The 14,694-nt window shown below is 31.2% G+C and overlaps 1 long non-coding RNA gene across 3 annotated transcripts in view; it reads right to left on the reverse strand.

Moving 5' to 3' along the window:
• LOC133559753 (uncharacterized) overlaps positions 1 to 4,089 on the reverse strand; it is a 21,482-nt gene extending 17,393 nt beyond the window's left edge. For 2 of the 3 annotated variants that reach the window (XR_009808271.1, XR_009808270.1), the window contains exon 1: positions 3,833 to 4,061. This is a non-coding gene — a long non-coding RNA (uncharacterized LOC133559753). Of the gene's footprint in view, positions 1 to 3,832 lie in introns of all 3 variants that reach the window. The other variant, XR_009808269.1, reaches the window with a different exon arrangement.
• Positions 4,090 to 14,694: the final 10,605 nt, after the last annotated feature.

The raw sequence follows: 14,694 nt of genomic DNA on the forward strand, positions 1-14,694 counted from the left end.
AATGACTTTACTAATGATCAATGATTCTACTAATGATCAATGACTCTACTAATGATCAATAACTCTACTAATGAGCAATGACTTTACTAATGATCAATGATTCTACTAATGATCAATGACTTTACTAATGATCAATGATTCTACTAATGATCAATGACTCTACTAATGATCAATAACTCTACTAATGAGCAATGACTTTACTAATGATCAATGATTCTACTAATGATCAATGACTTTACTAATGATCAATGATTCTACTAATGATCAATGACTCTACTAATGATCAATAACTCTACTAATGAGCAATGACTTTACTAATGATCAATGATTCTACTAATGATCAATGACTCTACTAATGATCAATAACTCTACTAATGATCAATAACTTTACTAATGATCAATGATTCTACAAATAAATGACTATACTAATGATCAATAACTCTACTAGTGATTAATGACTCTACCAATGATCAATGAATCTACTAATGATCAATGACTCTACTAATTATTAATGACTCTACTAATGATCAATAACTCTACTAGTGATTAATGACTGTACTAATGATCAATGACTCTACTAATGACCAATGACTACAAATGATCAATGACTCTACTAATGATCAATGACTGTACTAATGACCAATGACTACAAATGATCAATGACTCTACTAATGACCAATGACTACAAATGATCAATGACTCTACTAATGATCAATGACTCTACTAATGACCAATGACTACAAATGATCAATGACTCTACTAATGATCAATGACTCTACTAATGACCAATGACTACAAATGATCAATGACTCTACTAATGACCAATGACTACAAATGATCAATGACTCTACTAATGATCAATGACTCTACTAATGACCAATGACTACAAATGATCAATGACTCTACTAATGATCAATGACTCTACTAATGACCAATGACTACAAATGATCAATGACTCTACTAATGATCAATGACTACCAATGATCAATGATTCTACTAATGATTAATGACTCTACAAATGATCAATGACTCTACTAATGATCAATACCTCTACAAGTGATTAATGACTCTACAAATGATCGATGACTCTACTAATTATTAATGACTCTACTAATTATGAATGACTTTACTAATGTTCAATGACTACTAATTATCAATGACTCTACTAAGGACCAATAACTTTAAAAAGGATCAATGACTGTAATAATGATCGATCAATAACTCTACTAATGATCAATGATTATACTAATGATCAATGAATCTACTAATGATCAATAACTACTAATTATCAATGACTACTAATGATTGATGACTCTACTAATGATTAATGACTCTACTAATTATCAATGACTCAACTAATGATCAATAACTCTACTAATTATCAATGACTACTAGTGATTGAGGACTCTACTAATAATCAATGACTCTAATAATTATCAATGAATCTACTAATTATGATTGACTACTAATTATCAATGACTCCACTAATGATCAATGACTCTACTAATGATCAATGACTCAACTAATGATCAATAACTCTACTAATTATCAATGACTACTAGTGATTGAGGACTCTACTAATAATCAATGACTCTAATAATGATCAATGACTATTAAATATCAATGACTTTACTAATGCTCAATGACTCTACTAATTATCAATCAATCATCAATCAATGTTTATTTATATAGCCCCAAATCACAAATGTCTCAAAGGACTGCACAAATCATTACGACTACAACATCCTCGGAAGAACCCACAAAAGGGCAAGGAAAACTCACACCCAGTGGGCAGGGAGAATTCACATCCAGTGGGACGCCAGTGACAATGCTGACTATGAGAAACCTTGGAGAGGACCTCAGATGTGGGCAACCCCCCCCCCCTCTAGGGGACCGAAAGCAATGGATGTCGAGCGGGTCCAACATGATACTGTGAAAGTTCAATCCATAGTGGCTCCAAGACAGCAGTGAGAGTCCCGTCCACAGGAAACCATCTCAAGCGGATCAGCAGCGTAGAGATGTCCCCAATGAATGACAGGGCTTCACGGTGGCAGAGGGGTTAGTGCGTCTGCCTCACAATACGAAGGTCCTGCAGTCCTGGGTTCAAATCCAGGCTCGGGATCTTTCTGTGTGGAGTTTGCATGTTCTCCCCGTGAATGCGTGGGTTCCCTCCGGGTACTCCGGCTTCCTCCCACCTCCAAAGACATGCACCTGGGGATAGGCCCCTCCCACCTCCAAAGACATGCACCTGGGGATAGGCCCCTCCCACCTCCAAAGACATGCACCTGGGGATAGGCCCCTCCCACCTCCAAAGACATGCACCTGGGGATAGGCCCCTCCCACCTCCAAAGATATGCACCTGGGGATAGGCCCCTCCCACCTCCAAAGACATGCACCTGGGGATAGGTTGATTGGCAACACTAAATGGTCCCTAGTGTGTGAATGTTGTCTATCTGTGTTGGCCCTGTGATGAGGTGGAGACTTGTCCAGGGTGTATCCCGCCTTCCGCCCGATTGTAGCTGAGATAGGCGCCAGCGCCCCCCGCGGCCCCAAAAGGGAACAAGCGGTAGAAAATGGATGGATACTAATTATCAATGAATCTACTAATGATCAATGACTACTAAATATCAATGACTGCTCATTATGAATCACTACTAATGAAAGGACTTCGAGGCATGTTGTTGCCGAGTTGGATCTTCCAGGGATGCGTCGACAATGAACACAGCGTAAGGTAAGATATAATGAATTTATCAAGTAAGAAAAAGAGCTAAGGAACAAAAATACTGGATCTAAGCACAAAGGCAAACAAAAACGCTAGCATCGATGGCTAGGAAGACAAATAGCTTAACTGAAACTTGGCTCGTAGGCACAAAAGGTAAACAACACAATAGCATGAGAGCTAAGACAAAAGAATAAGTGTAGCATGACAGCTAGCGTGAATATATCAATGAGTAGTCATCTCTGTTGCACATAGGCAGATTAGGAACCCAGAATGAATAACGAAAAGAGGCGAGCTTAAATAAGGGAGGTGATTAGAAGAAACAGGTGTGCGTGGATAACAAGGGGCAGGTGAACTAACGAGCTACCATGGTGACAGACTAACAGCAAATAAAGACCTCAAACAACAGAGCGATACAAACATGGAAACAATAAACAAGAATATGTGGACAACCGAAAATCGGATCTCAAAAACTAATTATCAATGACTAGACCAACAATCAATTACTCTACTAATGATCAATGACTTTACTAATTATCAATGACTACTGATTATCAATGACTAGACAAATATTCAATGACTCTACTAATGATTAATGACTCTACTAATTATAAATAACTTTACTAACAATCAATGACTTTACTAATGACCAATGACTACTCAATATCAATGACTTTACTAATGGTCAGTGACTACTAAATATCAATGACTTTACTAATGATCAATGATTCTACTAATAATCAATGACTCTACTAATGATCAATGATTCTACTAATAATCAATGACTCTACTAATGATCAATGACTGAGGTTGGTGTTCGATTCCCACTTGGGAGCACAAAAACTAAGAATAAAGTTAAAGTACCAATGATAGTCACACACCACACACACACTAGGTGTGGTGAAATGTGTCCTCTGCATTCGACCCTGGGAGGTGAGGGGAGCAGTGAGCATCAGCTATGGCCACGTCCGGGAATCATTTTTTGGTGATTTGACCCCCAATTCCAACCCTTGATGCTTAGTGCCAAGCATGGAGGTAATGGCTGCCATTTTTATAGTCTTTGCTACGACTCGATCTCACACACTGTATAAAGTGACAACAACATCAACTTACACTCCAGTCGAAATGTTGACTTGTTGAACTGCTGTGGATCAGCCAGATCAGATCAGTCAGGTCCCACGCCAAGTGGAGCTCACCTTACGCAACACCTCAACTCGACACTCCTGTGAAGTGTGCCTGTGTGCGCGTGTGTGTGTGTGTGTGTGTGTGTGTGTGTGTGTGTGTGTGTGTGTGTGTGTGTGTGTGTGTGTGTGTGTGTGTGTGTGTGTGTGGGCAATGGTGGCGGCGGGTGGGGGGCAGAAGCCAGACGAGGGCGGGGTCACACATGCTTCCTGATTATGATCAAACATGTTACACAAGCTGCACAATCCCTTTGTTTGCAGCCAGGACACACACACACACACACACACACACACACGCACACACTCACACAGTCCAATGAGAAAGAAGAAGTCATGTGACCTCCTGGCCCGCCCACCCAGTGTGTTGTTTGTTTGAAGAAGAAAAGAGGAATGCAGCCATTTTAGCTCCGACGCCATCTTTCAGTCTTCCAGAACCTTCATCATATCTGACATCAGCAGCCCCGATTCCACTCACCTGCACACCTGTCACACGCTATTACATCATGTAGTGTGTCACGTAAATATAGTATTTATCATAAAAAGAGAATACAATGATTTGCAAGCCCTTTTCAACTCAATTGAATAGACTGCAAAGACAAGATATTTCATGAAGCAAATTATATTTATATAGCGCTTTTCTCTAGTGACTCAAAGCCCTTTACATAGTGAACCCCAATATCTAAGTTCCATTTAAAGCAGTGTGGGTGGCACTGGGAGCAGGTGGGTAAAGTGTCTTGCCCAAGGACACAACCCTTCCAAAGCGGGAATCGAACCTGGAAGCCTCAAGTTGCTAGAACAGCCACTCTGCCAAATGAACATGTCTCATGTTCACACTGAGAATTTTTTTTTTTTTTTTTTTCAAATAATCATGAATTTAAAATTTAATGGCAGCAACACATTGCAAAAAAAGCATTTTTTTTAACCAGTGTGTTACATGGCCTTTCCTTTCAACAACACTCAGTAAAGGTTTGGGAACTGAGGAGACATTTTTGAAGTGGAATTCTTTCCCATTCTTGCTTGATGTACAGCTTAAGTTGTTCATCAGTCTCCCATCTCTTATATTAGCCTTCGTATTGCACATTTTCAATGGTCTGGACTACAGGCAGGCCAGTCTAGTACCCGCACTCTTTTACTTTGAAGCCCTGCTGTTGTAACACGTGGCTTGGCATCGTCTTGCTGAAATAAGCAGGGGCGTCCTTGATGACATTGCTTTGATGGCAACATATGTTGCTCCGAAACCTGTATGTACCTTTCAGCATTAATGGTGCCTTCACAGATGTGTAAGTTACCCATGCCTTGGGCACTAATACACACCCATACCATCACACAGGCTGCCTAGAACACTTTGCACCTAGAAAAATACGGATGATTATTATCCCCTTTGGTCCTGAGGACATGACGTCCACAGTTTCCAAAACAACAATTTGAAATGTGTACTCGTCAGACCACAGAAGACTCTTCCACTTTGCATCAGTCCATTTTATCAACAACACCCAGAGGCCCCTCTTGGTGTTGTTGATAAATGGCTTTGGATTTGCATAGTAGAGTTTTAACTTGCATTTACAGATGTAGCGACCAACTGTAGTTACTGACAGTGTTTTTCTGAAGTGTTACTGAGCCCATGTGGTGATATCTTTTACACACTCATGTGGCTTTTTGATGCAGTAATGCCAGAGGGATCGAAGGTCCGTAATATCATGGCTTACGTGCAGTGATTTCTCTAGATTCTCTAAATGTTTTGATGATATTACGGAGTGTAGATGGTGAAATCCTTAGATTCGTTGCAATAGCTGCTTGAAATGAAATGTTGTTCTTAAACAATTTTTTCAGGCATTTGTTGACAAAGTGGTGACCCTCGCCCCGTCCTTGTTTGTAAATGAGTGAGCATTTCATGGAAGTTGCTTTTATAGCCAATCATGGCACCCACCTGTTCCCAATTAGCCTGTTCACCTGTGGTCATGTTCCAAATAAGTGTTTGATGAGCATTCCGCAACTTTTTCAGTCTTTTTTGCCACTTGTGCTAGCTTATTTTAAACATGTTGCAGGCATCAAATCCCAAATGAGCTAATATTTGCAAAAAATAACAAAGTTTCTCAGTGTGAAGATGAAATTTCTTGTCTTTGCAGTCTATTCAATTGAATATAAGTTGAAAAGGATTTGTTGTATTCTCTTTTTATTTACCTTTCACACAACATGAAAACTTCACTGCTTTGGGGGTTTGTATATTGTGGAATATGATCTATTACAGCATGTAGTGGGTTACATCAATATATTATTTAATGTGAACAAATACTGTACATCACATACAGTATATTTATCTTCAAATACACATACTTGTAGTGTTTTGCATCTTCCATGTGAACAAATACATAATATATGTACAGTACTGCTATTATGCGACTATTATATTTGCAACAGAAGTACTTTCTACTTCTACTGCCTAGTGCTAGTATTATATTCACAATTGAAGTTTTTTTTTACTTGTACTGCTTCGTGCTAGTGTTACATTTAATATATGAGTAATTTCTACTTGTACTGCCTAGTATTCGGATTATATTTAAAGTGAAGTACTTTCTACTTGTATTGCTTAGTGCTAGTATTGTTTTCACAATAGTAGCACTTTTTACTTGTACTGCTTAGTGCCAATATTATATATACAATAGAAGAACATTCTTCTTCTACTGCCTAGTGCTAGTATTACATTCACAATAAAAGTACTTTTTTACCTGTACTGCTTCGTGCTAGTGTTACATTTACAATAGAAGTAGTTTCAATGTGTACTGCCGTGTTCGTATTATATTTAAATTAAAGTACTTTTTACTAAAGTATTGTCCGATCATTACCTTATAAAATTCGAGGTTCAGACGCATGTTCGTCAAACTAATAATAATAATAACTGCTATAGCAGCCGCAACATTAATACGGCCACAACGACAACTCTTGCTGACCTACTGCCCTCGGTAATGGCACCATTCCCAAAGTATGTGGGCTCTATTGATAACCTCACTAACAACTTTAACCACGCCCTGCGCCAAACCATTGATAACATAGCACCGCTAAAGTTAAAAAAGGCTCCAAAAAAGCGCACCCCGTGGTTTACAGAAGAAACTAGAGCTCAGAAATTATTATGCAGAAAGCTGGAACGCAAATGGCGCACGACTAAACTTGAGGTGCACCATCAAGCATGGAGTGATGGTTTAATAACTTATAAACGCATGCTTACCTTAGCTAAAGCTAAATATTACTCAAATCTCATCCACCGTATTAAAAAAGATCCTAAATTTTTGTTTAGTACAGTAGCATCGCTAACCCAACAAGGGACTCCTTCCAGTAGCTCCACCCACTCAGCAGATGACTTTATGAAGTTCTTTAGTAAGAAAATTGAAGTCATTAGAAAGGAGATTAAAGACAATGCGTCCCAGCTACAACGGGGTTCTATTAACACTGACACGATTGTATATACGGCGGATACTGCCCTCCAAAATAGTTTCTCTCGTTTTGAGGAAATAACATTAGAGGAATTGTTACAACGTGTAAATGGAATAAAACAGACAACATGCTTACTTGACCCTCTTCCTGGGAAACTGATCAAGGAGCTCTTTGTATTATTAGGTCCATCAGTGTTAAATATTATAAAGTTATCACTCTCCTCGGGCACTGTTCCCCTAGCATTCAGAAAAGCGGTTATTCATCCTCTTCTTAAAAGACCTAACCTCGATCCTGACCTCATGGTAAACTACCGACCGGTGTCTCACCTTCCCTTTATTTCAAAAATCCTTGAAAAAATTGTTGCGGAGCAGTTAAATGAACACTTAGCGTCTAACAATCTATGTGAAACCTTTCAATCCGGTTTCAGGGCAAATCACTCCACGGAGACAGCCCTCGCAAAAATGACTAATGATCTATTGCTAACGATGGATGCTGATGCGTCATCTATGTTGCTGCTCCTCCATCTTAGCGCTGCTTTCGATACCGTCGATCATAATATTTTATTAGAACGTATCAAAACACGAATTGGTATGTCAGACTTAGCCCTGTCTTGGTTTAACTCTTATCTTACTGATAGGATGCAGTGTGTCTCCCATAACAATGTGACCTCGGACTACGTTAAGATAACGTGCGGAGTTCCCCAGGGTTCGGTCCTTGGCCCTGCACTCTTCAGCATCTACATGCTGCCGCTAGGTGACATCATACGCACATACGGTGTTAGCTTTCACTGTTATGCTGATGACACCCAACTCTACATGCCCCTAAAACTGCTGATGACACCCAACTCTACATGCCCCTAAAGCTGACCAACACGCCGGACTGTAGTCAGCTGGAGGCGTGTCTTAATGAAATTAACCAATGGATGTCCGCTAACTTTTTGCAACTCAACGCCAAAAAAACGGAAATGCTGATTATCGGTCCTGCTAGACACCGAACTCTATTTAATAATACAACTCTAACATTTGACAACCAAACAATTAAACAAGGCGACACGGTAAAGAATCTGGGTATTATCTTCGACCCAACTCTCTCCTTTGAGGCACACATTAAAAGCGTTACTAAAACGGCCTTCTTTCATCTCCGTAACATCGCTAAAATTCACTCCATTCTGTCCACTAAAGACGCTGAGATCATTATCCATGCGTTTGTTACGTCTCGCCTCGACTACTGTAACGTATTATTTTGGGGTCTCCCCATGTCTAGCATTAAAAGATTACAGTTGGTACAAAATGCGGCTGCTAGACTTTTGACAAGAACAAGAAAGTTTGATCACATTACGCCTGTACTGTATATACCTTTATATACATATATACATACATATATACCTGTACTGGCTCACCTGCACTGGCTTCCTGTGCACTTAAGATGTGACTTTAAGGTTTTACTACTTACGTATAAAATACTACACGGTCTAGCTCCATCCTATCTTGCCGATTGTATTGTACCATATGTCCCGGCAAGAAATCTGCGTTCAAAGGACTCCGGCTTATTAGTGATTCCCAAAGCCCAAAAAAAGTCTGCGGGCTATAGAGCGTTTTCCGTTCGGGCTCCAGTACTCTGGAATGCCCTCCCGGTAACAGTTCGAGATGCCACCTCAGTAGAAGCATTACATAAATACATGTTTAGTGTATGAATATTAAATACATGTTTAGTGTATAAATATTAAATACATATTTAGTGTATTAATATTAAATATATGTTTAGTTTATTAAAATTAATTACATGTTTTTGTATTAATATTAAATACATATTAAGTGTAAGAATAATAAATACATGTTTATTGTATGAATATTGAAAACATGTTTAGTGTATAAATGTTAAATACATGTTTAGTGTATGAATGTTAAATACATGTTTAGTGTATTAATATTAAATATATGTTTAGTGTATTAAAATTAAATACATGTTTTTGTATTAATATTAAATACATGTTTAGTGTATAAATATTAAATACATGATTAGTGTATTAATATTAAATACATGTTTCGTGTATGAATATTAAATACATGTTTAGTGTATTAATTTTAAATACATGTTTAGTGTATTAATATTAAATATATGTTTAGTTGATTAAAATAAATACATATTTTTGTATTAATATTAAATACATGTTTAGTGTATTAATAAATACATGTTTAGTGTATTAATATTAAATAAATGTTTAGTGTATAAATGTTAAATACATGTTTAGTGTATAAATATTAAATACATGTTTAGTTTATTAAAATAAAATCAATGTTTAGTGTATAAATATTAAATACATGTTTAGTGTATGAATATTAAATACATGTTTAGTGTATTAATATTAAATACATGTTTAGTGTATAAATATTAAATACATGTTTAGTGTATTAATATTAAATACATGTTTAGTGTATGAATATTAAATACAAGTTTAGTCTGAAAATATTAAATACATGTTTAGTCTATTATTAAATTCCATTTTAGTGTATAATTATTAAATACATGTTTAGTGTATTAATATTAAATACATGTTTAGTGTATTAATATTAAAAACACTTTTAGTGTATAAATGTTAAATACATGTTTAGTGTATAAATATTAAATACATGTTTAGTGTATTAATATTAAATATATGTTTAGTTTATTAAAATTAAATACATGTTTTTGTATTAACATTAAATACATGTTTAGTGTATTAATATTAAATACATGTTTAGAGTATTAATGTTAAATACATGTTTAGTGTATGAATATTAAATACATCTTTAGTGTATTAATATTAAATATGTTTAGTTTATTAAAATTAAATACATGTTTTTGTATTAATATTAAATACATGTTTATTGTATAAATATTAAATACATGTTTAGTGTATTAATATTAAATACATGTTTAGTGTATAAATATAAGTGTATGAGAAACCAAACTTATGTAAAAAAAAAATAAAAGAAACAAAAAAAAGGAAAAAGAGAGAGAGAGAGACGGAGAGGACCGGACTTATTAAGAGGGAACGTGCGCCCTCCTGTGGACTTCTGCCGCAACTGCACACATAAAGAAATTCATTATTTCCAAGTGTGCCTTATTTAGAGGATAATAAATACATGTTTACTGTATGAATATTAAATATATGATTAGTATATAATTACATATACGTTTAATATATGATTATTAAATACATGTTGAGCGTATTAATATTAAATACATGTTTAGTGTATTAATATTAAATATACGTTTAGTTTATTAAAATTAAATACATGTTTTTGTATTAATATTAAATACATGTTTAGTGTATAAATATTAATTACATGTTTAGTGTATGAATATTAAATACATGTTTAGTGTATAAATATTAAATACATGTTTAGTGTATTAATATTAAATATACGTTTAGTTTATTAAAATTAAAAACATGTTTTTGTATTAATATTAAATACATGTTTAGTGTATAAATATTTAATACATGTTTAGTGTATTAATATTAAATACTTGTTTATTGTATAAATAATAACTACATGTTTAGTGTATGAATATTAAATACATGTTTAGTGTATAAATATAAAATACATGTTTAGTGTCTTAATATTAAATATATGTTTAGTTTATTAAAATTAAATACATGTTTTTGTATTAATATTAAATACATATTAAGTGTAAGAATAATAACTACATGTTTATTGTATGAATATTAAAAACGTGTTTAGTGTATGAATATTAAATACATGTTTAGTGTATACATATTAAATGAATGTTTAGTGTATTAATATTAAATACATGTTTAGTGTTTTAATATTAAATACATGTTTAGTGTATAAATATTTAATACATGTTTACTGTATTAATATTAAATACATGTTTAGTGTATAAATAATAACTACATGTTTAGTGTATGAATATTAAATACATGTTTAGTGTATAAATATTAAATACATGTTTAGTGTATGAATATTAAATACATGTTTCGTGTATGAATATTAAATACATGTTTATTGTATGAATATTAAATACGTGTTAAGTGTATGAATATTAAATACATATTTAGTGTATAAATATTAAATACATGATTAGTGTATTAATATTAAATACATGTTTAGTGTATGAATATTAAATACCCGTTTAGTGTAGTAATATTAAATACAAGTTTAGTGTAGTAATATTAAATACATGTTTAGTGTATTAATATTAAAAACATGTTTAGTGTATAAATGTTAAATACATGTTTAGTGTATTAATATTAAATATATGTTTAGTGTATTAATATTAAATACATGTTTAGTGTATTAATATTAAATATATGTTTAGTTTATTAAAATTAAATACATGTTTAGTGTATAAATAATAACTACATGTTTAGTGTATGAATATTAAATACATGTTTAGTGTATTCATATTAAATACTTGTTTAGTGTATTAATATTAAATATATGTTTAGTTTATTAAAATTAAATACATATTTTTGTATTAATATTAAATACAAGTTTAGTGTAGTAATATTAAATACATGTTTAGTGTATAAATATTAAATAAATTTTTAGTGTATTAATATTAAAAACATGTTTAGTGTATTAATATTAAATGTATGTTTAATTTATTAATATTAAATACATGTTTTTGTATTAATATTAAATACATGTTTAGTGTATTAATATTAAATACTTGTTTAGTGTATAAATATTAAATACATGTTTAGTGTATAAATATTAAATACATGTTTAGTGTATTAATATTAAATATATGTTTAGTTTATTAAAATTAAATACATGTTTTTGTATTAATATTAAATACATATTAAGTGTAAGAATAATAACTACATGTTTATTGTATGAATATTAAATACATGTTTAGTGTATAAATATGTAATACATGTTTACTGTATTAATATTAAATACATGTTTAGTGTATGAATATTAAATACATGTTTATTGTATAAATATTAAATACATGTTAAGTGTACGAATATTAAATACTGTACATATTTAGTGTATAAATATTAAATACATGATTAGTGTAATAATATTAAATACATGTTTAGTGTATGAATATTAAATACATGTTTAGTGTATTAATTTTAAATATATGTTTAGTTTATTAAAATTAAATACATGTGTTTGTATTAATATTAAATACATGTTTAGTGCATAAATATTAAATACATGTTTAGTGTGTTAATATTAAATACAGGTTTAGTGTAATAATATTAAATATATTTTTAGTTTATTAAAATTAAATACATGTTTTTGTATTAATATTAAATACATATTAAGTGTAAGAATATTAAATACATATTTAGTGTATAAATATTAAATACATGTTTAGTGTATGAATATTAAATACATGTTTAGTGTATTAATATTAAATATATGTTTAGTTTATTAAAATTAAATACATGTTTTTGTATTCATATTAAATCCATGTTTAGTGTATTAATATTAAATACATGTTTAGTGTATAAATATTAAATACATGTTTAGTGTATTAATATTAAATACATGTTTCGGGTATGAATATTAAATACATATTTAGTGTATTAATATTAAATACATGTTTAGTGTATAAATATTAAATACATGTTTAGTGTATGAATATTAAATACATGTTTAGTGTATTAATATTAAATACATGTTTAGTGTATAAATAATAACTACATATTTAGTGTATGAATATTAAATACATGTTTAGTGTATGAAAATTAAATACATGTTTAGTGTATTAATATTAAATATGTTTAGTTTATTAAAATTAAATACATGTTTTTGTATTAATATTAAATACATGTTTAGTGTATAAATATTAAATACATGTTTATTTCATGAATATTAAATACATGTTTAGTGTATAAATATAAGTGTATGAGAAACCAAACTTATGTAAAAAAAATAAAAGAAACAAAAAAAAAGGAAAAAGAGAGAGAGAGAGACGGAGAGGACCGGACTTATTAAGAGGGAACGTGCGCCCTCCTGTGGACTTCTGCCGCAACTGCACACATAAAGAAATTCATTATTTCCAAGTGTGCCTTATTTAGAGGATAATAAATACATGTTTACTGTATGAATATTAAATATATGATTAGTATATGATTACATATACGTTTAGTATATGATTATTAAATACATGTTCAGTGTATTAATATTAAATACATGTTTACTGTATGAATATTAAATATATGTTTAGTATATAATTACATATACTTTTAGTATATGATTATTAAATACATGTTCAGTGTATTAATATTAAATACATGTTTAGTGTATGAATATTAAATACATGTTTAGTGTATAAATATTAAATACATGTTTAGTGTATTAATATTAAATACATGTTTAGTGTATGAATATTAAATACATGGTTAGTGTATGAATATTAAATATATTTTTAGTTTATTAAAATTAAATACATGTTTAGTGCATGAATATTAAATACATGTTTAGTGGATAAATAATAAATACATATTTAGTGTATTAATATTAAATACATGTTTAGTGTATGAATATTAAATACATGGTTAGTGTATTAATATTAAATACATGTTTAGTGTATTAATATTAAATATGTGTTTAGTTTATTAAAATTAAATACATGTTTTTGTATTAATATTAAATACATGTTTAGTGTATGAATATTAAATACATGTTTAGTGTATAAATAATAATTACATGTTTAGTGTATGAATATTAAATACATGTTTAGTGTATTAATATTAAATACATGTTTAGTGTATTAATATTAATTATGTTTAGTTTATTAAAATTAAATACATGTTTTTGTATTAATATTAAATACATGTTTAGTGTATTAATATTAAATACATGTTTAGTGTATAAATATTAAATACATGTTTAGTGTATTAATATTAAATACATGTTTAGTGTATAAATATAAGTTAATGCGAAACCAAACTTAGGTAAAAAAAATAAAAGAAACAAAAAAAAGGAAAAAGAGAGAGAGAGAGACGGAGAGGACCGGACTTATTAAGAGGGAACGTGCGCCCTCCTGTGGACTTCTGCCGCAACTGCACACATAAAGAAATTCATTATTTCCAAGTGTGCCTTATTTAGAGGATAATAAATACATGTTTACTGTATGAATATTAAATATATGATTAGTATATAATTAAATATATTGTTTGGTATATAATTATTAAATACATGTTCAGTGTATTAATATTAAATACATGTTTAGTGTATGAATATTAAATACATGTTTAGTGTATTAATATTAAATAGATGTTTAGTGTATGAATATTAAATACACGTTTAGTGTATGAATATTAAATACATGTTTAGTTTATGAATATTAAATACATGTTTAGTGTATTAATATTAAATATATGTTTAGTTTATAAAT

Source organism: Nerophis ophidion, linkage group LG09, assembly GCF_033978795.1.
Source record: "Nerophis ophidion isolate RoL-2023_Sa linkage group LG09, RoL_Noph_v1.0, whole genome shotgun sequence".
Lineage (NCBI taxonomy): Eukaryota > Metazoa > Chordata > Actinopteri > Syngnathiformes > Syngnathidae > Nerophis > Nerophis ophidion.